The 24,573-nt window shown below is 42.0% G+C and overlaps 1 protein-coding gene, 1 long non-coding RNA gene and 2 pseudogenes across 2 annotated transcripts in view; 1 reads left to right on the top strand and 3 right to left on the bottom strand.

The window, feature by feature from the left end:
- Nucleotides 1–4,022, bottom strand: part of LOC122233250 (spermatogenesis-associated protein 31D4-like) — a 51,505-nt gene extending 47,483 nt beyond the window's left edge. Inside the window, exon 1 of the mRNA XM_042965059.1 lies at nt 3,940–4,022. The gene's annotated coding sequence lies outside the window, so the exon portion shown is untranslated. The remainder of the gene's footprint in view (nt 1–3,939) is intronic.
- On the bottom strand, nt 3,916–4,485 carry LOC102968198 (annotated as a pseudogene).
- Nucleotides 4,486–7,737: 3,252 nt separating this feature from the next.
- On the top strand, nt 7,738–13,162 carry LOC122233251. Its single transcript, XR_006210779.1, has 4 exons — nt 7,738–8,086; nt 9,924–10,120; nt 12,152–12,343; nt 12,908–13,162. It is a non-coding gene; the product is annotated as an uncharacterized LOC122233251 (long non-coding RNA).
- An 837-nt stretch (nt 13,163–13,999) lies between these two features.
- On the bottom strand, nt 14,000–24,013 carry LOC102967142 (annotated as a pseudogene).
- Between the last annotated feature and the right edge of the window lie 560 nt (nt 24,014–24,573).

The raw sequence follows: 24,573 nt of genomic DNA, 5'->3' as shown, positions 1-24,573 counted from the left end.
TTTTAGCAAACAATATATAAAGGGAATTATATACATAACGAAGTAGCATTTATTCCAGGGATTCAACGCTGGTTCAATATTAGAAAATCAATCAGTATAATCCACCTTATTTAACAGACTAAAGAAGCCTAATCACAGGATCATATCTATTAATACAGAAAAACACTTGATGAAGTTCAGCACCTATTCATGATTAAAAACTCTCAGAAAAATAACAAAAGAGGGATGTTCTTCAAATTGACAAAGAGCAACTATAAAAAACCCACAGTTAGCATGATGTTTATGGTGAAAGACTGAATGCTTCCACACTAAGATATAGAACAAGGCAAGTCTGTCTGCTCTCACCATTCATATTTATAAACACATATTAATAAACAAAGTTCTGGCCAGTGTAATAAAGTATAGAGATCATAAAGGAGGAAGTAAAACTTCCCTTATTTGTAGACGATATGATTATCTACAAGAAAATCTGAAGGGATCTACAAAAACATCTCTGAGAATTTATATGTGAGGTCAGCAAGGTCAAAGAATATAAAATAAATGTACAAAATCTATTCTTTTTCTATATATTATCAATGAGAACACAGAAAAGTTTAAAATGCACTATGATTTATAATCACTGAAAAATAAAATGTGTACAAAACATGTTCAGAACTTAGATGCTGAGAGCTATACAATATTTATGAAAGAAATTCAAGAAGACATAAATGGATAGCTATGTTCATAGGTTGGAAGACTCAATATACTAAAGATGTCCAATTCTCCCTCGATTGACATACACATTTAACACAGTTGCTATCAAAATCCCAGCAGATTTTTCTATAGACACAATTTTCTACAATTTATGTGGAAAGGCAAAGGAAGTGGAATAACTAACACAATTTTGAGAAAGATGAATAAAGCAGAAAGAATCAGTCTTTCAATTTTAAAACTTAATTTATTACAGCTACAATAATCAAGACTATGTGCATAATTAACACAGATAGGTACATACATCAATGAAACTGAATAGAGAACCAAGAAATAGAACCACACAAATATATTCAATGAACTTTAGACAAAGTACAAAAGAAATTCAATGGAATAAAGCTAGCTTTTCAATAAATAATGCTGGAGTAAGTGGACATCCATATGCCAAGAAAATGAACTTCAGCCTAAGTCTCATACCTTAATATAAAAACTAATTCTGGGTGCCCGGGTGGCTCAGTTAGTTAAGGGTCCAACCCTTGATTTCTGCTCAGGTCATAATCTCACCACTCCTGAGATCGAGCTCAGCCTTCAGCTCTGGGCTGACAGCACAGAGCCTGCTTGGGATTCTCTCTCTCTCTCTCTCTCTCTCTCTCTCTCTCTCTGCCCCTCCCCTGCTCATGCACTCACACTCTCTCAAAATAAATAAACCTTTTAAAAAATTAACTCAAATGGATCACAGATTTGAATATAAAACTTTCAAAAAAACTAGGAGAAACTCTTCAAGATCTAAAGCTAGGCACAGAGTTCTTAGATGTGACCCCAAAAAAATGACCCATAATAGGAAAGGTTTACCAATTGATCTTCATCAAACTTTAAAACAATTGCTCTGCAAAAGACTGTTAAGATGATGAAAAAGACAAGCTATAGACTGGGAGGAAATACTACTTGCAAACCACATATCCACCATAAGGTTAGTATCAACAAAATATAAATAACTTTTGCAACTCACTGGTAAAAAAAACAAACAAACAAAAAGAAGCAAATAATCCAACTAGAACGTGGACAAAGACATGAAGAGGCATTTTTTACCAAAAGACAGATGACAAAGAGGCCAAAGAAAAGTGTTTAATATCATTTGTCATTCAGGAAGTACGAGTTAAAACCACAATGATATATCATTATACACTTATTACAATGGCTAAAGAATTAAAAAAAATTTTTTAATGTTTATTTAGTTTTGAGAGAAAGAGAGAGACAGAGTATGAGCAGGGGAGGGGCAGAGAAAGAGGGGGACACAGAATCTGAAGCAGACTCCAGACTGTCAGCACAGAGCACATGGGACTCAAACTCATAAACCACGAAATCATGACCTGAGCTGAAGTCAGATGCTTAACCAACTGAGCCACCCAGGGGCCTCAAGATTTTTTTTTTTTTTTAAATAGTGACAACACCAAATGTTGGCAAGGATGAAGAGAATCTACAGGATCGTTCATATTGTTAATGAAAATATAAAACAGAACAGCCACAGTTTCTGTATCTTAAAAAACTAAACATGCAACTTGGGTGATCATCCTACAGGGCATTTATCACAGAAAAATGAAGACTTATGTTCACACAAAAACCTGTACACAAATGTTCACAATATTCCTATTCAAAACTGGAAAACCACAGCTGTTGTTCAACCAATGGTTAAAAGAACTGTAGAACATCCATGCTATGGAATACTACTCAGCAATTAAAAAAAAAAAAAAGTGAACTGATACACAAAACAGCCTAGGTGAATCTCCAGAGAACTAAGCTGAGTAAAAAAAGGCAAATTCCAGCACATTACATAGCTTATGACTCCATTCATATAAAATACTACTGAAATGGCAAAATTATCAAAATGGAAAAACAGATGCGGGAGGGTAGGGGCAGGAGGTAAGTGTGTCTATATAAAATGGCAATAGGAGGAAAAGCCGTAGTGATAGAAGTATTCTATACCTTGACTGTATCAACATCAATCTTGGTTGTCATATTATAGCATACTTTTGTAAGATATTATGATTGGAGGAAGCTGGATAAAGTATACATTAGCTCTACTTTTTTTAAAATTTTCGTTAATGTTTATTTTGAGAGAGACTGAGAAAGAGCATGAGCGGGGAAGGGGCAAAGAGAGAGGGAGACACATAATCTGAGGTGAGTTCTATTTCTTACAACTGCATGTGAATCTGCTTTCGTCTCAAAATAAAAACTTTCATTTTATTTATTGCTTTTGTGTGCACCCATTTAGTTTTATTGTAACAAAGCAACTTGTACACTTTTAATGTTTAAAACTGAGCATCATTTTTCCTTTCCAGTGAAACAAAAAGAAAATATAAAAATAAACAGAAACAAAATTACAAGAGAATGTCAATGCCAAATAAGATCCTATAGGTTCTGCTGGTCGTCCCATCAAGTGGCAGGGCTCAAATCATCTTTAGGAGAGAATTTTATTTTAAAAGTATCATCTTCAACTGCAAGGATGTCTGTTAAACATAGCAATCCAACATTCCAAAGGAGAAGCCATGTTGTCAAAAGGCCCACTTAACCCGCCCAAACCTCTCACGCCCACCCTTTGATGACCTTCTATAGCCCCATTTTTTAAAGTTTTTTTTTTCTTTTTTTAAACATGAGAAAGTAGACAGATATGTGTTGGTAAATGCTAACTGTTCGCATTCACATAGAGGCACAGTATAATCTCTGAGCCAAATAGACAGAGAAAGGAGGAAAAAAGCCAGAATTCTACGCACTACTACACGGGGGCCTAGGACCTTCCAGCTTCCAGCAGAGCTAAGGGAGCAGAAGGTTTTTCTTTTTTCCCCACAGAGCACAGTGGTGCTGATTCCATAAAGTTTTTGTTGAGACAGGAAGGAATAAAAATGAATTTGGAACGGAAGGGGGTAGAGAATCTTTTCCCACTATATTCTGCTCAAGTCATTCCCCCCAAAATAAGTTGAGAACCGTGGTATAAAGGGAGAGAAAAGAGACTTCAAATTAGTCACCTTCTCCTTCATCCTACCTTCATCATCATCTTCTTCACCTTCATCCTCATCTCCGTCTCCATCAATATCTTCCAATTCCCCTCCTCCTCCTCCTCCTCCTCCTCCTCTTCCTCCTCCTCCTTCCCTCCTCCTCCTCCTTCCCCTTCTTTATCGTCCATATCAAGAATCAAGCAGTAGTGTAATGGATCTGGCCAAATATCATCTTTGATGACCTCTCCTAACTCACCTGCACCTGATCAGTAAACCAGGTGAAAAAGCTCTCTGGTTCCTCATGCTGTCTCTTCCTGCTGGCTTTATTCTGCACTTGACTTGAATGTTTCATCAAATCCTTTCCAGAATTCCATTTGATTTCAGTGGACTTTGAAGATGGATCACCACTCTCATTCAGATGAAATTCTTTGGAGAGAACTTTATTTTCAAAGTAAGGGTTTTCATCAAAATAAAATCTATTCTGTAACCTGATTTAATATATTCAAATTCTGTCACTTCACCTCTTGTCAAATAATGCAGTGCCTCTTCATCCTCCTCCCCAAGCAGACACTTGTGGATGGCTGACACATGTTGTTACCAAAATATTTGGGATTTTGGCAATAAATTCCTACCTCTTCTGAAAAAATGGTTGGTGGAGTTTGTTATATTTCTGTTCTACTTTCAAAAGCTCCTCACTGGCTTGTTCATTAAGTCTATCTATTTCATTTTGTATTTCACCAATATGTTCAATTGCTTCTTGTTCTTTTTTTTCTCCCTTTGGCAAGTGCTGAGAGGTCAACATCTCATCTGGCTTGGGGACAGCAGGTCGTCTCGGTTTCTTTGTTTGAGGCAGGAGTGAAGACTGGCATTAGGGGGCCAGGTTGTGAGGAAAGTCCATGAAACAAGGGCAAATGCAGTTCTGGAAGAAGCTCCAATTACTCAAAAACTTTCATTTTAAAAAACTCAAATGAATGGGAAGATATGGATGTTTGTTATCTTGATTATGATTTCATTATCAAAACTCATCAAGTTGTACACTTTCAAATACATGAGTTTTTTGCATATCAAATATGTCTCCAGAAAGCCGGGGGGGGGGGTGGGATATACAGTATTTTCTTCCTTTTCCGTTTCTAAGTAATTCAGTCTTAGAGCCAACAGGTGAACCAAGCAAAATGGGTATCCACACCAAAAGGGGATAGAGGAGGGCAGTAGAGAGGCGTCAGCAGTGTCCCAGAGCTGGGATTCACAGCCCAAGCAGTATGAAGAGGGGCTTGGCATAGAAGCATTGCCTGGTGCAGTATGGGTGTCTACATAACACAGCTGCCACACACGTTGATATCTAAGTGGTAGAAAAAGATATCCATACATGGATGAGACAGTGGAGATGAAAACTGCATCCATACAGTCGGAATGATTGAACAAGTACATACATATAAAAAAAATAATGGAACCAGGTTCCTCACTGTTGAAGAAAGAAGTTAAAAACATGGAAAGATAGGGGCACCTGGGTGGCTCAGTCAGTTAACATCCAACTTCTGTTCAGATCATGATCTTCCCTTCTATGGTTTGAGCCCCATGTCGGACTCTGTGAGTACAGCTCAGAGCCTAGAACCTGCTTCAGATTCTGTGTCTCCCACTCTCTCTGTCCTTTTCACATGCTCTGAATCTCTCTCTCTTTCAAAAAATAAACATTAAAAATTAATTAATTAATTAAAACATGGAGAGGTAGAAAACTACAATGAACCCAGTGGTGTTAGATAGTAACTGGAAGTATTGGTGTGAACTCATGACTCTCAACATATATAGATGTAGACAGAAATAAACTAATATTTAAATCCGTGAATTTGTGTCAGTGTGCATGCTTATATGTATTCCCTTTGTTTATTGAAAGGACCTACAAGCTACAATATCTTAATAATGAATGTATCTAGCACACTGGTCTTAGCTTCTCAATACCAATCTCCATTAAAGAAAGCAGGACTACCTGGAAACATGGCTGAAACCAGGATTTGCAGGGGAACGTATACAATGAGACTAAAAGATTTTTGGGTCAGAAAGTAGAAAGTGATGAGACGAATCAAAAGAACACAAAAGTCAGACTGCAGTAATGAGCTAAATGTGACAATTTGGACACCAAAATAAATATTGATAGTAGCAGGGGCACCTTGATGTCGGTTAAGTGGCCAGCTTTGGCTCAGGTCATGACCTTATGGTTTGTGAGTTTGAGCCCCATGTCGGGCTCTGTGCAGACAGCTCAGAGACTTGAACCCGCTTGAAATTCTGTATCTCCCTACTCTCTGTCCCTCCCCTACTTGTACTCTCTTTCTCTTTCTCAAAAATAAAACATTAAGAAATTTTTAAAAAAATATTGATAGTAGCGGACTGAATTAAATCAAGTAGAAAACCAATCATCTATATTGATATAAGTAGCAAGGAAATTAATTAATTAATGTGGAATGAGACACTTGTTTTTGTTTTGCAATGGGGTATTTAATAAGAATGTTTTAATTTTGACTCAGGAGAATGTGAACATATATTACTAATATAATTAAAAACTTAATCACAAAAATGTAGCTTATGACCTGAAGGCTCTTACCTTCTATTTGGGGGGAATGTAGTATATTGTGAGAGCTCTAAGATTTCTCTGCACAGCATATTTTTCCACTTCCTCCATGTAGCAGCTGACTAGCTACAGGAAAAATAAAGAGGGAGGAATGTAAAATGGCTCTTGTGTTTCTTGCTTGGACAGTCAGATGCTACTGATACTGAGACTGTCTGCGGAAGGGATTGTCGGAGATAAAGGAAGACAACAGGTTAAGTTTGGAAGATCTCACACTAAGGGTGTTTTACCAAGCAGGTGGTTTTGTTGCTTTGAAACTCAGAGGAGAATCCAGTGCTGAAACACCTAACCACAGGAATGGATAACTCATCTAGGAAGCTGGAAAAAGAGAAAGAATCTGGCCCAGGGCACCAGATTCCTGGTTACTCAGAAATTTCGGAAAAGCTTTGTGCTGTTTGGAACAGGATGGCTTATAAGCAAGTACGATTATTACCAAATATGGTAAGCAAAATATTAAACCTGCAAAAAGTTAGAAACTACACAAATGTCAACAGAAAGTGGAATTAAATACTCTACCACTTAAGAGAATATTCTCATAAAAATGTTATGAAAGTTTACAATAACATAAAAATGTTTATGATTGTGATTTTCATTTCAGGCGCGTAAGATTTAAGCAATGTTAAAAGTAGGCACAGCAAAATCTCTAAAAGATGCATCAAAAAGTTAATGGTAATTGTTTTGAAGGTGGGAATCTGTGAGGTTTCGCCTCTACTACTTTTCCATATCTTCCAAATACACTAACAGTGCACTTTCTAGTAGGGGAAATAGTCACGAATACGATTCTCTTCCACCTCCTACTACGATAAACATGGTGACGCTTCCCAACACGGAACCAGGACACACAGAGGCATCAATACATCAATACCTGCAATTTAGGGCAATTACCTGAGAGTTTCTGCCTAATAAAAAACATGATATCCGCTTCATGGAGAGACTCACGTCCTGCTATCCCTGATCTTGCAAGGCCGAAAGAAGGTTCTGCCTCTTCCTCTCCATCCAGAACGCCTCCATTGGCTTATACCTGGGGTTCGCCCAAACCATTCCCCCTGGACTCACCGCTAGGTCCAAGCAGCAATTAAAGCTCTTGTGGCTCCTTTGAAAACAACTGGCAGACTGTGAGCATCCTACCAATTACCGGTTTCGCAGGGAATCAGAAATGAGGGTTCCTAATTTAGGGTACGAACTTGCATCTTGAAGCCTCACTCTCCTGACTGGTGCAGGCATTTCCAAGGCACTGGCGTCTAGGGGCTGCAAGGCCCACGTGGTCACCATCTGCACCCCCAACCCGTGCAGTAACATCGGCGCTTAACACTACTCAAAACTTCATTTGATCATTCCAGGCCTCAGGACCACCCCTATGAGATATTTTATCTCTGCACCTAGAGATGACGTCTGAGAAAGGCTTCTTGGGCAAGACCAGGCAGCTGGTGTAAAGTGACGTCTTAACATCAGCCAATATCGCCGCTACAGTCCACACTAGGTTCACCCGCGCAAGCCCCATCCAGTGACCTGGGCAAAGGGGGCCTCGCGGCCCAGGCGCAGCCCCACCCCCGGGCGTCAGCACGTTTTCCCAGGCAGCAGCCTCCTGTGGGAGGGAGTCAGGGGTTGCGCGGCCTGAAGGAGCAACCGCCGGGATGGAAATGGCAGACTTTGGGAAGGATCCCTCTGTCAGCGCAGGAGACGAGGTCGACCAGCATCCAGAAACCTTCGTCGAAATCTATCTTGGAGGCAAACAAAACTCTCCTCTTCCAGAAGTGATGGACACAGATTCCAGAAGTCTGAGGTGAGAGGGCCAACCGTTAGACTGCCCAACATGGCCGCCATCGCCAGGGCAAACACCACAACCTCTCGGGGCCGCCCCTGGGGGTGGCTCCCGGGACCGTTCGCCCCTGATATGGCTAGCCCTGAACGTCGCCACGCCTCTGTGCGTGTCCCCAGCAGGACGTGGCCCCGCCCTTGGTGCCGCTCCCTTTGGGCGCGGAGCCGCCCCTGCGCGTGACTCCCTGGGCCCTACTCGCCCCGCTGCGTGGCTCTCCGGGACGTCGCCACGCCTCTGCGCCTGTCCTTAAGGGGACGCGGCCCCGCTCTGGGTGCAGCTCGCTTTGGGGGCGGAGCCGCCCCGGGGTGTGACTGGCCTCTGCACGTGGCCCAAGGCCAGACCGACCTCCCCTGGGAAAAGCCTCCCTTTGCTCCTACTTCCCGCCAGAGGTTTTCGAGCTCCGTTGCGTCTGCCAGCCAGACTGTGGTGAGGTACGCATGGTTCGGTCCTCTAGAAAAGCAGATGACTAAGCCAAACATTCCAGCACAGGGGGAAAAGTGTTCTAAATTGGGAAGCGGGGACAGATCCCCTGGGAACCCTTCACAGTATAATAGGAAGGAAAGAGGAAAGAAGGGATGGGGATTCACGTTTTGGTTTGGTTACTCTTTGATATCTGCTAGCGATGAAAAGATCCGGTGACTTCTCATTTCCCGGTGGTGATCCAGTACCCATGTTGGACGAGTGGGGATTGTGGCGAAATTGTAGGCGAGTGAAACCGTTTTGAGCGCTTAGGCAAGAGAATTGACTGAGGAACCGTCCTAGAAGCTCCACGAAGACAGGGAGCTTTGTTTCCTTCCCCGTGCGCCCCCAATGCTTAGAAGAAAGCCCAGTACACAGTAAACAGCGAGGGAAGGAATGGAATGTCTTCAGGCAGTGTTGGAGTTGACCACTGGTATGGAACATTTATGGTGGCATCAGTTACTTTCTTGTGTGGTGTTATCCAAGAGGGGTCAGCCCCTTATCGGAAGACGGGTCTAAAAAGGACAGAACTGACTTTGGCAAGGGTGACAGATGAAAGGCAAGTGGGGAAAGCTGTTGAGAGTAGAGCTCTTTAGGTTTGGGATTAACGAAGTTTTCCTTGGAGAGGGAAGAAATGAAGAAAAACGCTGTCAGAGGCCCAGGGAGACGTGTAAAGTGGCTTGTAGTTCCTGCTGAATAGGTTGAAGAATTGGCATACTGAGGGCATAAACTGAAAGAAGAAAACCGGGTGGAATGTCAGACTGCTTTTTCAGGAGGCAGAAGTGTTCCCGGTGATAAGTTCTGGGCTACGGCCACAACTAGACTGGAATGCAGGTAAAGGGCTCTAGGATGAGAAGGGGTAGACAGTGAGAGGGCGGATTATGGGATGGTCTGTCCACATGGACGTTGGGGCCTGTGACTGATTGCTACCACCTCAAGTTCCTGTCCTGGGCCCCATCCCACTTCTGGCCTGTCCCAGGGTCTGTGCAGAATCAGCATTTCCTACAACTCCCAAGCATTAGTCAGTGACATAACTCCGGACAAGAAGGCAGAACTGGGGCAGTGAGAGAGAGGGATGTAGCCGATCTGGTTTTGTTTTGACACCCAGCATTCACTCACCTTCTGGAAATAGTTCCTCTGTTGACCCCCAGGGAATTAACCCCATTCTCAGTCTCAGTCCATGTAAAGATGGAGTTGTCTTTCCCAGACGGTCTTATTTTAAGATGGGTGTATAACTCAAGGCTTGGCCAAAAGATGGTTTTATGCTTTTGGGCAGCAGTGACTGGTCGGGGACGGCATGTGACCCAGCTGGAGACAGTAAGGCACAATGGGACTTTTGCAGGGACTATGAGAGAGACAACCCATTTTCAGCTCTACTTAGTGCTTGAAAAGTACATGTGAAGGTACAAAATGACAGACAGAAAGTCAGTCCGGAGTATAGTGCCAAGAAACGGATACAAACTGAACCTTGATGGCATCAACTGAGCCCCAACTTGAACCGTCCTGCCTGACGCCAGCCTTACTGCTAGATTTTCTCAGGTACCCGAGTCAACAGATTCTCCTTCTTAAGTCAGTCCCATTGTTTTTGCTGTCATTGACAGCCAAATAATTCCTCACAGTGCAAGGGCACTCTCCAGCCTAGCTCCCTCTTCCCATGCTAGCACTCTAAATATATATTACCTTCTCTGTCCTCCAGATTGCCCTTCTACAAGAGGGGATTAAGAAACCCACTGTGAAGGATCGTAAATATTAAATGGGAAAATACACATAAAAGCATTTTGTACACAGGCGCCTAGGTGGCTCAGTTGATTAAGCATCCGACTTCATCTTGGCTCATGATCTCACGGCTGGTGGGTTCGCGCCCCACGTGGGGCTCTGTGTTGACAGCTCAAAGCCTGTAGCCTGCTTCAGATTCTGTGTCTCCTCTCTTTCTGCACCCCCCCCCCCGGCTCACACTCCCTCTCTCTCTCTCTCTCTCTCTCTCTCTCTCTCTCTCTCTCAAAAATAATAAACATTAAAAAAAGTTTTTAAAAAAGCATGTTTTACAAAATTGAAGTGCAACAGGCAGTGGCTAATTTTTCTAAGTTAAATTAAATCTTGTCAAAGTTCCCATGTTAAAGGAAGGTATCCTATATTAGTCATGACTGCCAGTGGGGTTAGTGGGGGAGGATTTTGTTACCAGGCAAATATAGATGAAGGAACCTCTGCTCTTAAGTCCATCATGGTTGCCACTGGGACATTCATTGTCCAAGCTCATTTGGCAGATTAAAAAGCTAATGGGTGGGTAGCCTCTATGCCAAGTGTGGGCAATGTAATGTGTTGTTGCACCTCCCAAGATAATGGGGCTTGATGATTCATCATCTCAGCAAACATCATTTCATCCCTTAAAAAAATCATTCTGCTCCTAGAGGACTTAAACACAGAACCCATCCACTTAAGGAATACATCTTTACATCATTATTATCAAATCCCTGGATCACTGGTACCTTTAAGTACCTCTCCTTTCAACCCAGAACCTCTGTCATCCCGTCTCTCCTCTCTCCTGAGAACACCTGGGTTATTTCTCTTCTCTTTTAGAAGAGTCTGGACAGGACTGTGCAACAGGTTTCAGGTGCCCAAAACTTCGCTGTGGGGTCTGGAAACCTGAAGGTCATTAATAAGCCCTGAGACCAGAAGCACAGAACTCCCAGTTAGACAAAGGAAGTACACTTTTTATTCCTTCTGGGGTCCCTTCTGTCAGGGAATAGAAGCAGCATTCAATAGCTTGGTAAATTATCCTGCTTAAATGAAGCTTGCCTAAAGCTGGGAAAGTATCCCAACAAGAAAATGACCCACTCTTCTCATTGCCAGCCCAACCTCCTCTCTGCAGGGAAGCACTGCTACACTTATATAATAATCAGTTCTTTACCTGCTCCCCATCCCCACCAATGAAGGAAGGAACAGACCTTGAGTCTCCTGGGAGAGATAAGGAGGCAGCCTCCATAAGTCTCTGAACCTGCCACTTCGCCTGCCTAATGAAGACCATATGTCCCCTTGTGACCCAGGAAAATAGCCTGATTTAGTCTCTGATCCAGGGCCAATGGAAGTTCTACGGGAAAAGCCTCAAGAGAAGAGGCCTTTTTCGAGGCCTGGGCTCCTTCACTGTGACTGCTGATTGGGACACAGTTCTCAGTGTTAATCCCTCTGAAGGCTGCCTCAAGGAACCTGATTGTCTTAGGCAACACCTGACATCAGATAAATTCAGTTTCACAGCCTGAAGCTGGCATCTGGGGTCCCCATGCCCAGTCCATATCAAAGTACCAATAAATTCATGCATTTTGTCAACCTTGACATTAGATTTGGAGTTTGAGCTTAAGGTTGTAAAAATTCTGGTAGGCCATTCCCATTGCATTATATGTCAGTGACAGTTCTTCAGGCACCACACTGTATCATGTAAATTATACTCCCTTGAAATTTCAAAATACTGGGATCCCTGAGTATGGTTACAAAGCACATCTTTTTCTAGAAAAAATTGAACCTCATCTCTCCAGTATTTTTTCAGCTAATATACTTTCTTGCTTTTTATGACAGTGCTGCTCTCCTATAGAAATAGGAATCTGGAAGAAAGGAAAACAATCCTAGAAGCAAAACAAAAGTATGAGATCACTCATGGATTGTGGTACCTTATCATTTGGACAGATCACTTGCTGGATGGTCTGAGTATGCAAATTCTGTCTAATTGTCTTATCCAGTGTTTCTCTGAATGAAAGCAGTGGCCATTAGGTATGAATTGATTTGTGACCCGAGACCATTAACTTAAACCTTTAAGCCACCACATCTCCCTTGGTTAGAAGTCCTCAAGCCATAGGGACATGGAAAATATCGAAGATGGAAGTGATATGTATTAAGATCCATAGTACTAGCTTTTTCATCAATTGAGTGACCCATTCACTCTAATGTTCAAGGTAGGAGAATCAGATTTGAAATGATAGATGTGCTATACTAAATATATTAATAAGAACAGGAATTAAATCTTGCTATCTGTAGGGTTTGATTCCTCTCTCAGTTTGTCTATGTCTACAGAAGCTGAAGGTTATTTGTTTAGCCTCAAGGTCTGGGAGCTAGGGCAATGTGGAGAGACTGTGGTAGAGTCCGGATAAACCATATTGCACCTAATTTTTCCTCCCCTTTAAGTGTGAATCAGTATTCAGGTGTGTCAAGTGAGTCAGGTGGCTCTAAGGATTCATTTTACTTTACCATTCAAGATGACCCCACATCATGTTTGCTGCTATAACACCTCTTCTTCCTTCTTTGGATGCTCCAATCTCTTGGATGTTTTCTTACCAGCTGCCACTCCACATAGCCATTAAACAGCTTTGACCTTGAGGACATGGATATAGATGAGGAGAAGCATCCACTTGGCACCTTTGGCCACTTTTGCTTCAGTGGACTGAGTAGGGTGTCCAAGAAGAAACCCTTGCCTTAGGAAGACTTTTAAGATTCCAGTGACCTCCACCTCCTGAAGTTTATACCTTTGTGTAATCACCCCTCTCCTTGAGCATTGGTTGACCATAGTGATTTGCCTCTAATAGAATAAAAGAAAGGTAATGGGACGTCATTTTCATTATTAGTTTATAAAAGATTATAACTTCTGTCTTGTTTACACTTTCCCAACTTTCATAAAGTAAGTTGTCATGATGGAAAAGCCTACATGACAAGGAACTAGCCAACTCCCACCAAGGGCCAACAACGTATTGAGGATCTCAGTCCAACAGGCTTTGAGGCATGCATCCTGCCAACAACTGTAAATGAATACAGAAGTGGGTCCTTCCCCAGTCACGCCTTCACATGAGAACCTAGCCTCAGCTGACACCTTAATGACAGCCTTTCGAGAGACCCTGAAGCAGAAAATCCAGATAGGCCTAGCCTGAGATTCTGACCCACAAAAATTGTCAGATGATAAATATGTGTTTTTAAGCCACTAAATTTTGGGATATCCATTACACAGCAATTCATAACTAGTGCACCTCTAAATTACTGTCACTTTGGTGTAAAATGTAGCATGTTTGGGAAAGCAGGCACCATATAGGAGCACAGCTTCCCTGACAACATCCTGGAGGTGCTGTCTTCACGCTCAAAGACGATCTTGTGTTCTCTCAGGCCAAAATGGTATCCCTGTGCTCTCATAAGCCCTGAGTAGTCTCCGGGAGGTGACGCCTACATGCCATAGTACCTCATCGCACCCTACAGCTGTATATATGTCAGGATAGTTTGGGAGCAGATGAACAAACAGGTGGAGCCAAGGTGTAGACTTTAAGGGGTTTTCTCACTTGGTGAAGGCCTGAACGTTTTCAGAGTAAGCCTTTTGTACTTTTTATGAAAAAAATTCAGGACACCTGATCAGGGTCAAATAAAGGGCCCCAGGATAAAACTGAGAAGGCCACTGTCAGGCTTCTTTCTTTGGATTGAGAAACCCAAAGAGGAAATCAGTAAGAGCAGAACTCCCTCCTTCCTTTCCCAAAGCAAGAGTCCCCACTCCCATGCCCAGCACCACCTCACAGTCCCAGTGCAATACACAGAGAACCGCACTCTCTGTTAGAACAAAAATGTATTGAGGAGGATTAATATTCTTGGTTGTATTGAAGAAAGATAGTTTTCATAGGAGGATAAGTTATCATGAAAATTATAAGGCTTTCTCAGCAAGTACAAAACAATTTCTTTAGGGAAATTTCTGCTCCCTGGAAGTGCTGGAGAAGCGTTTTCTGCTCGAATAGAAGAGTCAACTCTGAACATAGTACTTTCATCAGCAGTCAGGGTGGCTGGAAGGACTTCGCGTAATTGATGCACACAGGTAGGGCTTGGATGACACACAGGGTCCCTGGAAGGCAGAGGAGAAGGGGGTTGACTGGCTTAATAGCTGCTCCTTGAAAGTGCCAAGTATCTGGGAGTGTCTGATCCTTTCTCTGTTCTGCCTGACACTTGTAAGACAGTTCTGTTCAGCAGAGATAGCTTTTTGGCTATATAACAATACTTGCCTGTTTATCGTGTTGTGGGTCAGAGAAAGCCCAATATTGGAGGGATATGTCCTGTTAGACTCTACCTGGGCCTACAGTTCTTCCTTCTGCGGGCTTAACTCTGAGGCCTCAGATTCATACCTACATGCCACCTTCTCTTCTAGGTTTTTCTCAATAGTAATCATGAGCTCATGAGCCCAGCACTCACAAGAGCAGTCACACTTTCAACTGGGTCTTGGTTCCGGAAATTTCCTGCTTTGTGATTTTCTGCTTGGACTTGATCCACTTAATAAATTGCCTCATCTTTTTTCTGAAGTAACTCTTGGGAGGAAACTGTTCATTCTGTGACACAGGTGAGGAAGCACTCTCTAATCTTCTGTCCTCAACACGGTGGCTCTTCTTTCTGGCTACAGATGTTCCTATCCCTGAATCCTCCCTTCTACATTTTCCTGCTTTGGAACCCTGAGGTCTCACTTTCTCTGCAATTTTTCTTTGTGGAAAATTCTTAGGCTGGCACTTACCTAAGACCAGCTTAGAGTGCCAGGACTCCTGCTGCTGCTCCGTACTGTATTGTCCCCCAAGTGGACATGCAGCACCTGGGATGCTCCCATATCCCCACTACAGTCACTCTGGAACTGAGTCAGTGGGGCCTTGGACATCAAGCTATCTGAATTAAGGGGCATGTCAGTGGGAAACTCTTGAGCCTGACTGTGCTCTACCCTCTCGAAATTCAACTTTAACTCACTAAAGAGATGTCTTTCAAAGTCTGATAGTTTAGAATCTTGGGGAGCCAAGATTCTTGAGTGTTTTTGGTGAAGAATGTTCAGTGATCAGCACAGCTTCTACCTCACTCAAATTGACATTTGTCATTTTGGAGCTTTCCAACTCACTGGTTGTCAAGACTTCACAAGATTGGGATTGAAGAGTACACAGCTCCTCGGTGTTGAATACGCCCCTGGACAAGTTGTGCTTTGCAACATGGTCTAAATTCTTCTGCACCATCACTCTGCCCTGAGCCATTTCAGTTCCATCGCCAGGACTCACATTCTCATCCTTTGGCTCATGTCCAGCTTCAGCTTGCTTTGGGGGCACCTCTGGGCCACATCTATTGTCTAGTACAGCCGCCCTCGGTCTCACTTGAGCTATGATGCTGTGTGTAAGGGACTGGAAAGTCTGACTTCCATACGCAGCTGTCTGGATACCCTGTGCAAGCTCATGGTTGGTGTCAGAGAGTGATGCTTTCAGGGCCCTCTGTCCTTCATTGCCCATAGGTGACATGGCAGGGAGAGAATGATCCAGGGTGGGGACTGAATTTGGTATTCTCATCCTGTTGCCATGAAAAGTTTTAGAGCTTCTCTCACGGGGGTTAGAAAACTCAGCTTTGGAATCCACCAGAGAAATATGCATGGCTGAGGAGGGAATGTCTAATTGGGGAAGAGGCCATGTTGTGGCTTCTCTCAACATATAGAATTTTATGGATTCAAGAACCCTGAGCGGTAGACCTCACCTCTGACTCATCTGAAATCTTACAATATGGGCCTCTAGCAGCCGTTGGGTATTGGGATCGAGAAAGGAAGGCTCCAGAATGGTAATCTGGCAGCAAACCCTACGCACCACTGTCTTTTTTGATTTGTGTTTTCCATTTTAGTCTGGGAACTCCCACACAAAGGCAGTGCATTGTCATCAGCCAGCCATGAACAACACACCTGTAGGAATCCTACACACCTGTAGGAATCCTACCCGCAGTAATCTACCAAAATTTCTTGTTCAAATGTAATCTAATATCAGATTTCATTTGATTCTGGTCTGTGTCCTTCCTTGAGTCATTTGGTAATTCATTCCATGAGTGATCCTTGAATGACACACACAGTTACTTTTTGCCTCCAAAGAAGCCCTAAGACCCTTCGCTAGGTAGCATTCTGAGACCCTTTGAGGGCTGACTTCTGGGCTCTTCTCTAGGATATACCCAAGATTCCTCATCATACTCATCCATAGCTAGAACTCTGTTGGGACCCTCTCATGGAAATTTACTAGGAAACTCAATTCAGTCTTTGCTAAATCCTTGCTACTATGGTCCTGAAGCTCAGAGAATTTTGAACAAACATGTCTGCATTTTTGCTCAGACATGTCTGCCTTTTTGCTCATATACTGAGGCTCTATCAGTACTAGAGACTCTAGATTTCTACAGGCATGGAGGTACCAGTATGGGATTACCTTCCTTGGACCATGAAACTCCACTTTCTCCTGGGTTTCACAGGTAATATGAAAATGGCCAGGAAGGACGGAGACCATTGGCATGGGATGACCAGCTAAACAATGCAAAGTTGGGAACTTGAGGACAAATGGCTTCATGAGAGTTTTGGAACCAGGCACTAAACCCCACAAACTTTCCTGGTGCTTCTTCAACATGTGCCACTCCAGGTGTTGATTTTCAGTCAAGATAGGAGAGTCTGACTCATTCTTCGATCTGTGGAGAAAGACACTCCACAGTCCCTATTCTGGGATGAAGAAGAAGATGGTATGATTGGTATGCAGGGTTGAAGGTGGGCTTGAGGGTTCACTGGAGTGAAAGGTAGGGGCTGGGATTGGGACAGGGTTTGAGGCAAGGGTTGGGGATATACACTAGGGAGAGGTAGGTGATGGGAATGAGGAAGTGGTAGAGATTCTTGATCCTGCATTTTGACTGTGGAAGCATTATAGAGCCCATTGAATAAGACAAAGTGAGACTTTTATGGGGAATTACTACTAGAAACCAAGAGTGTGGCTGCTAAGGACTCATTATGCAAAAAGGGAAGACCCCAGAAGAGCTGGCCATGTTTCTGATTCCAGTTTTCCCCCAAACACTTGATACAGAGGAGCTGCTGACAAATGCGCAGGTGCTCCAGGTTGCCTACAACATTCTAGCTGTTTTGGGGGCTGTGGTGACCTGTACATTGAATGGCTGCAGTAAATTCACTGAAGATGTCCATGGTATTCTGACCACATTGTTTTGAAAATGGTCCCTCTTCTTTTTCTTTCCTCTCTAAAATCTGGAAAGGCATTCTTTTTTTCATTTGTCTCTCTAAGACTGCCTAGATGTTAAGTCCAAAGAAAGAAACTCCACTGGCCTCCTTGAGCTTGTTAACAGAGTCTCTCCAGAGATGGGTTTCTGGTAGATGGAGGTAAAGTTGCCTTTGCTGAAAATCAGAATGTGATAATGTGGGGAGGAACATGTTCTTGGTATGAGCCTTCCAACAGGAGAATTCTGAAATTGACGGTCTTGAATGGCCACTACCTCTGATTGTTGGGATACAGGCAGACCACCCACCAGGGTGGTCTGTCTGGAGATGAGTCTTCTGGAACAGGCTTCAAGGAGATGGAAATCGATTTAGATTGAGGTACAGTTAAAGTGCATTCTAGCGGTGGTGAAACAGACAGGGTCAGTGTTGCATGGTGCCAAAGAAATGAATCACTGGGATCTTTGTCTGGGACAAACGTGGTAAGAGGTTGACATCTTGGAAAATGGTGGGGTCAAGAGAGAAGATGATATTCAGAGGTAAAGTGGACTCTGCTTGGGCAGTAGGATCCCCTTTCTGAACATCATGTAGTAGGAGGGGGGAAAGGCAAGGGGTTGGGGTGTGGAATGGCCCATTGGGAATTTGGAATTCAAAGGAGGAAAAGACTAGTGTCTGAGGGTGACCTGGTAGTGAGGGTAAGAAAAAGTTAGGTGAGAAAAAGGAGTGGGGGTGGGGAAGACTCAGGCAAAGGGGCTGGTTTTAGGTCTCCTGGAGGGACTGCTGTGAAGGCAGGGGATGCACTGAATAATGAGTCAGTCACAGGAGCTGTGGCAGCCAAGGGGATCACAGAGGGAGTAGCGTCTTCCAGGACCTCCAGGAACAGCAGCCGATTGACCTCAGCAGTGTACTATTACACACCTCACAGAAGGGGTCTGGACATAACAGTTGACGAAAGTGCATGGTATCATGATGCCGGCACAGGGGGCTGCAGGAGACAGGAGGTACAAAGCTGCAGCCATGGCCAAAACAAACATATGTGGCTCTGGCAATTCTGGCAAAAGTAGTGCCACCCCCCATCCCAAAGGCTTTCACATTCTGACTCTGAGGATTTTCTATCCCTTGTCAATCCCAGGCTTCCCTGAAGCCCTAGAAATTCATAGACTCTTTTAAAAAAGGTGGGGCGGGGGTGTCAGGAAAGAAGGTAATATTTAGTCACCTTTCAGAAGAGAAATCACCTTTCTTGCCTCCTCAGCTTCACTCTGGCAAGTTTTCCAGCCTGGAAAATGAGGAGATTGATGAAAGTAGAAGCAAGAGATATTATGAGAGGCTGAGTATGGTTTCCTTTAAGTGATACCCTTGGTAGATTGGACTTGGAGAGCCCTAAGAATGAGGATATAAATCACATAGTCAATGACAATAATAATAACAAGACTCATATAGGTATGTTTTTTTTTTTTTTTTATCATTCACAATGGACTTTCATATGTATTATCCCATGTGACGTTGAAACAAACCCTATGAGGAACATAGGTCAATGATTACTTCAAAGAGGAATCTGAATATCCATGATGTCACAGGCCTTTCAGAAAATCAGGGGACAGAAGTTCAGACTCTTGACAGTCACATGGCCACCTATTGGGCAACACCCATTGACCAGTTCCATTACTGTTTTGTGCTCAGGGATGGGCAGAGCAAGGAAACTGAGAAGGGTCTTGGGCACTGAATGAATGCCTTTCCATGAGCCTCTTCTGTGAGGCCTATTTTTCTGGTAGGGACTGTCTAGCAACTGACATCCTCAGAGATCATGGACCTGGGACCTCATGGAAAGGACAGGAAGGGTCACTCTTGGAGAGCTCAGGTGGAATAGGCAGAAGCTTACCTTTCAGTGTCCAACTTTTCCGCCTCTCTTGGCACTGCCCTGATACCAGAATAAAAGTAAAAGAATGAGGAGCTAGGACTCATTTCTCTGTCTCTCTTCTCTCTAGGAAAAAGGGACATTTATCATCCATAAATATTATGACTCTATTTTAAGTAATATAATTTTGTGGCCTTTCTTTATCAATTTTTAAAGATAATAAAATGTTTTCCATATTTAGTACTTGGAAAAACTGAAGGAAGTGTTTTGTCTGTGGGGCCCACACTTAATATTTTCAACCATAAGTTCATTGAGGAAATAGAAACTGAGGCCAACAGTCACATCTGTGCTCCTTCAGGTAGGATCCTGTATCCTGGGACACAATTCAGACCCCAGTCTTTGTTCAGAGGCTCTCAGAGGCTCAGCACTGTTCTCCTGATCAGTGAAGGAAGGCTTGGTCAAGTGATGCCAAACATGGGAATGTGACTCTTGATTAAGTGCTGTGGAGCTTTGTTCTCTTACACAGATCCCGTACTCTCTAAATAACCCGATCTAGGACTATGGAATCACTGTGTTTGGGAATTTACACAAGACCCGCCACCCCATCCAGATAGTCTGTGAGCTTCAGTTGGAAACCTTAGTCGTTCCTTAACCTGTAGCCCTGCCAAATCTCTTTTCCTAGAGGAGTGAATGTCTAGTTTCTTAAACTTCCCATTTTAGGTGTCTCTGTGACCCAACCAAACTCATTTAGAAATGTGGGATGAAGAACAGGAATATAAAGAGTCATTCTCTGAAGGGCAACTTCTGGTTCCAGTTCTCACATTGTAAAAGCCTGGAAATCATCACTTTAGTCTTTGAAAGAAGCAAAAAGCTGAACAAACTGAAAATCAATGACTTTTCTTGGAGTCATAGTGGCAAAGCCATTGCCCTAAATCTTCACAGAGTGTGAATACACCGAATCACAGTTAAGATCAGCTTACCTGGAACAGAAACCACTGGAGATTTGGGATTGCTCTTCTTGTGGGAACACTTGAATAGACACTTGGACAAATTGCTGGAGGATGCATGTGGGCTAGCATGAGATTGAGAAACTCCTGGTGTCACAATCTAATGGGGTTCCCCTGCTTATTCATGAGTTTTATTACCAGGAACCCCACCTGGTTCTCACAGTAAGGAGCTAGGAAAAAATGCTCCTGTTTCTGGCAAGGGAGTGTAGGGTTGGAAATAAATGTAACCATTTTGAAAACATTGTGAAATATTCCCAGAGTTCTTCATAACAGAAGCCTACTCAGCAGGGGAATAGACTATCAGAGCCTTATGTCACATGAGAGAAAGTAAATTACTCAACTACAGCAGCACCTTCTAGACTTGACTCAAAACAAACAAAAAAATTTCAATACACTTGTGAACATCACAACCCAGGGACACAGACCCATTAAAAGACTGACATTTAATCATATCCCCTCCCCCAAATCTTATCACCATATCAACAGGATCACAGCTGAAAAGAGCTGCAAGGTATAGGCGCTACATAGGGACATTTAGTGAAACCTACTAACACTAGGGGAGACAAAAAATAACAACACTAGAGGAAATTAAAGACTCTGACATGTATAGCTACAGTAAATATTAAACACAGCTCAACACCTAGCCAGGTTAACATAAGCCTTCACACTATTTCAGTTCCTATTATAATACTCCTATTATAATACTTATAATACTCCTATTATTTGGCTTTCAAAGAAAAAATGCAAGGCATGCTAAAAGGCAAGAAAAAAGCAATCTGAATAGACAAACCAAGCATCAGGTGCACATTCAGATATGACACAGGTTTCAGAATTATTGTACAGAGTCTAAAATAACTGATTATTATATTAGTGGAAAAAGTAGACAACACACAAGAAAAGATGAGGAATATAAGCAGAAAAAGGGGAAACTCTAAGAATCAAAAGGAAATGTTAGAAACCCAAAACACTATGACAAATGAAGAATGCCTTTGATTGACTCATCTGTAGGTTGCATATGGTCAAGGAAAGAACAAGTGAATTTGAAGACATAGCAGTAGAAATGTTCCAAGCTAAAACTCAAAGAGAAAAATATTTTTTTAATGCTAAAATATAGAATACCCAAGAATTGTGTTTCAAAATGTGTAACATATGTGTCATTGGAATACTAGAAGAACAATACAGCAGAAGAGATATTTGAAGTAATAAAGGCCAAGAGTTTCACAAAATTAATGGCAGATTAACTATACATTGTAGAAGCTCAGAGAACACCAAGCAGAAAAATACTAAAAAAGCTTATACCTGGACATATCATTTTCCAAATGTAGGAAACAAAAAGATAAAATCTTTAAAGAATCCAGACAAAAATAAAAACCCACCTCTAGAGAAAAAAAAGATAAGAATTATGACCTATTATCATAAACCATGCAAGTATGAGACTGGAGTGAAATATTTGGTGTTGAAAGAAAAAACCACAAATCAAGAAATTTATATCTAGTGATATTATCCTTCAAAACTGAAAGAGAAATCAAAACTCAGGCAAATAAAAACAGAATTCAGCAGCAGCAGACCTGCCCTGCAATAATGTTAAAATAACTTCCTCAGGGAGAAGGAAAATACTCACACGAAAAGGAAGAGAAGGAATGAAGGAAGAAAAAATAAAACTTTTATTCATCTTACTCTCAATTGGCCCAATAATAATAATGATAATGTGTTGGATCATTACATTATATGGATAAGTGAAATGAATGACATCAGTGTTACAAGGGACAGGAGGAATTGGAAACTCCTGCACTACCTATTAAGTGGTATAATGTTATGTAACAGTTGTAAATGTATATTACAAAATCTAGGGCAACCACGAAAATATTTTTTAACAGGAGCACCTGGGTGACTAGTCAGTAAAGCATCACACCATTGATTTTGTCTCAGGTCATAATCTCAGGGTTGTGAGATGAATCTCTGCATTAAGCTCTGCATTGGGTGTGGAGTCTACTTGGAATTCTCTCTCTCTTTCTCTCTCTCCCCCACCCCACCCCCTCTACTGCCTGTGCTCTCTCCCTCTTAAAAAAAAACATTTTTTAACAAAGACTAACTGATGTGTTAACAAAAGTGAGAAAATAGAATCACATATAATGTTTGCTTAAAATCAGATAAAAACTGGGGTGCCTGGGTGGCTCAGTTAAGTGTCCGACTTCAACTCAGGTCATGATCTCCTGGTTTGTGAGTTTGAGCCCTGCATCAGTTTGAGCCTGCTTCGGATTTTGTGTCTTTTCCTCTCTCTGCCCCTCCCCTGATCATACTCTTGTCTCTCAATAATAAAGAAACATTAAAAAAAATTTTAAAAAAACATAACTGAAAAATAGGGGAAGAAAAAATGAATAGGTACAATGAATACTAAACAGTTACAAAGTAGACATTAATCCAACTATATTTAAAAGACCACTAAATGGAAGTGGTCTAAATTCACCAATTAAAAGACAGAAAACTGTCAGAGTGGGTAAAAAGACGAGACCTAATTATATGTTGTTTATAAAATACCCACTTTAAATATAAAGGTATAGATAGATTAAAAGCAAAAGGACAGAAAAAATGTACCTGCTAACACTAACCAAAAATACATGCATACATACATACATACATACATAAAAATAAAAATCAAGAGTAATTATATTAATTTCAGATAAAGCAGACTTCACAAGAATGAAAATTATCAAGGATAAAGAGGAGCATTACATAACAGTAAAGAGGTCAATTCTCCAAGAAGACATAACACTCCTTACCATGTACACATGTAACACATAGCATCAAAGTATGTGAGCAAAAACTGGTAGAACTTGTAAGAAAAAATGGATTAATCCATTGTTATGGTTGGAGATTTCAATAGCCCTCCATCAGAAATGTCTAGATTCAGCAGGCAGAAAATCAGTAAAGATAGTTGACCTGAACAACACCATCAATCAACTTATCTGACATTTATAGAATACTTCATTCAACAGCAGAATACACATTTTTCTCACACTCAACATGGAACATTCACAAGATGGACCACATTCTGGGCCAAAAACACACCTTAACAAATGTAAAGTAGAAATCACACAAAGTATGTTTTCAGACCAGAATAGAATTAAACTAGAAATCAATTACAGAAAGATAGCTGGAAATTCCAAAATGTTTGGAAATTAAATAACACACTACTAATACATGGGTCAAAGAAGAAATCTCAAGAGAAAAAACTATTTTAAACTAAATGAAAATTAAAATACAACTTAATCAAAATTTGTAAGATTCAGCAAAAGCAATAGTTGGAAGTTGATAACTTTGAATGCATCTATTTGAAAAGATTTAATATCTCTGAGGGACTTCTACTTCCCTGATTGATTTCTCCATGTTTCCAAAATATTGGCAAACACGGATTCTTCTTAACGTAGCACAGCACCAGAAGAAGGACCCCCACCCCACACAGGAAGGCAGGAATGGAAATACCTAACAAGTTGAATTGGATTTCAGCCATAGTGCACTAAGGTGTCTTAGACGAAGATGGTTCATATCATTGGAAATGTATTGCTGCCTCAGGCAGCTGGGCATTGAGAGTACATGTTCTAGACTAGAGTTCCAAGCCGACGTTACAGAGCTTAGCATAGATACCAAAGGTTCTTGAGGGTGGGGGAGGGGACAACGTAAGAGAGAAACTCACATGCAACCCTTCACCCACCATCCAACACAGCAGATCTGTCCATCCTTCCATGGCCCTTCAGATGCCTCCAACCTACCTTCTAACTCCACCTATTCACCACATATATTTACCTTAGTGAAATCTTCATATTCCACCTGTTACCCTGATATTACCTGAGACCCCTTTTACTGATTTGGTGATCTCCCTTTGGACCCCACATCATCCCCAGAGATCTACATCCCCAAGATCTACTCTGCCTTCAGCTGCTGTTTTCCCCAGTAGTGCATTTTTACCTTTATGAAATGAGAAACATACTCAGAAGCAGCCCTACCCCTCATATTTCCTCAAAAGAATCCATGTTTATTTATTTTGAGAGAGAGTTGAGCAGGCGAGGGCAGAGACAGAGAGGGAGAAGGAGAGAGAATCTCAAACAGGCTCTCTGCAGAGCCAATGTGGGGCTCAAACTCA

The sequence above is a fragment of the Panthera tigris genome, chromosome D4 (assembly GCF_018350195.1).
Source record: "Panthera tigris isolate Pti1 chromosome D4, P.tigris_Pti1_mat1.1, whole genome shotgun sequence".
NCBI lineage: Eukaryota > Metazoa > Chordata > Mammalia > Carnivora > Felidae > Panthera > Panthera tigris.
The sequence above is the reverse complement of the archived record's forward strand: the minus strand, read 5'-3'. Positions and strand labels throughout refer to the sequence as shown.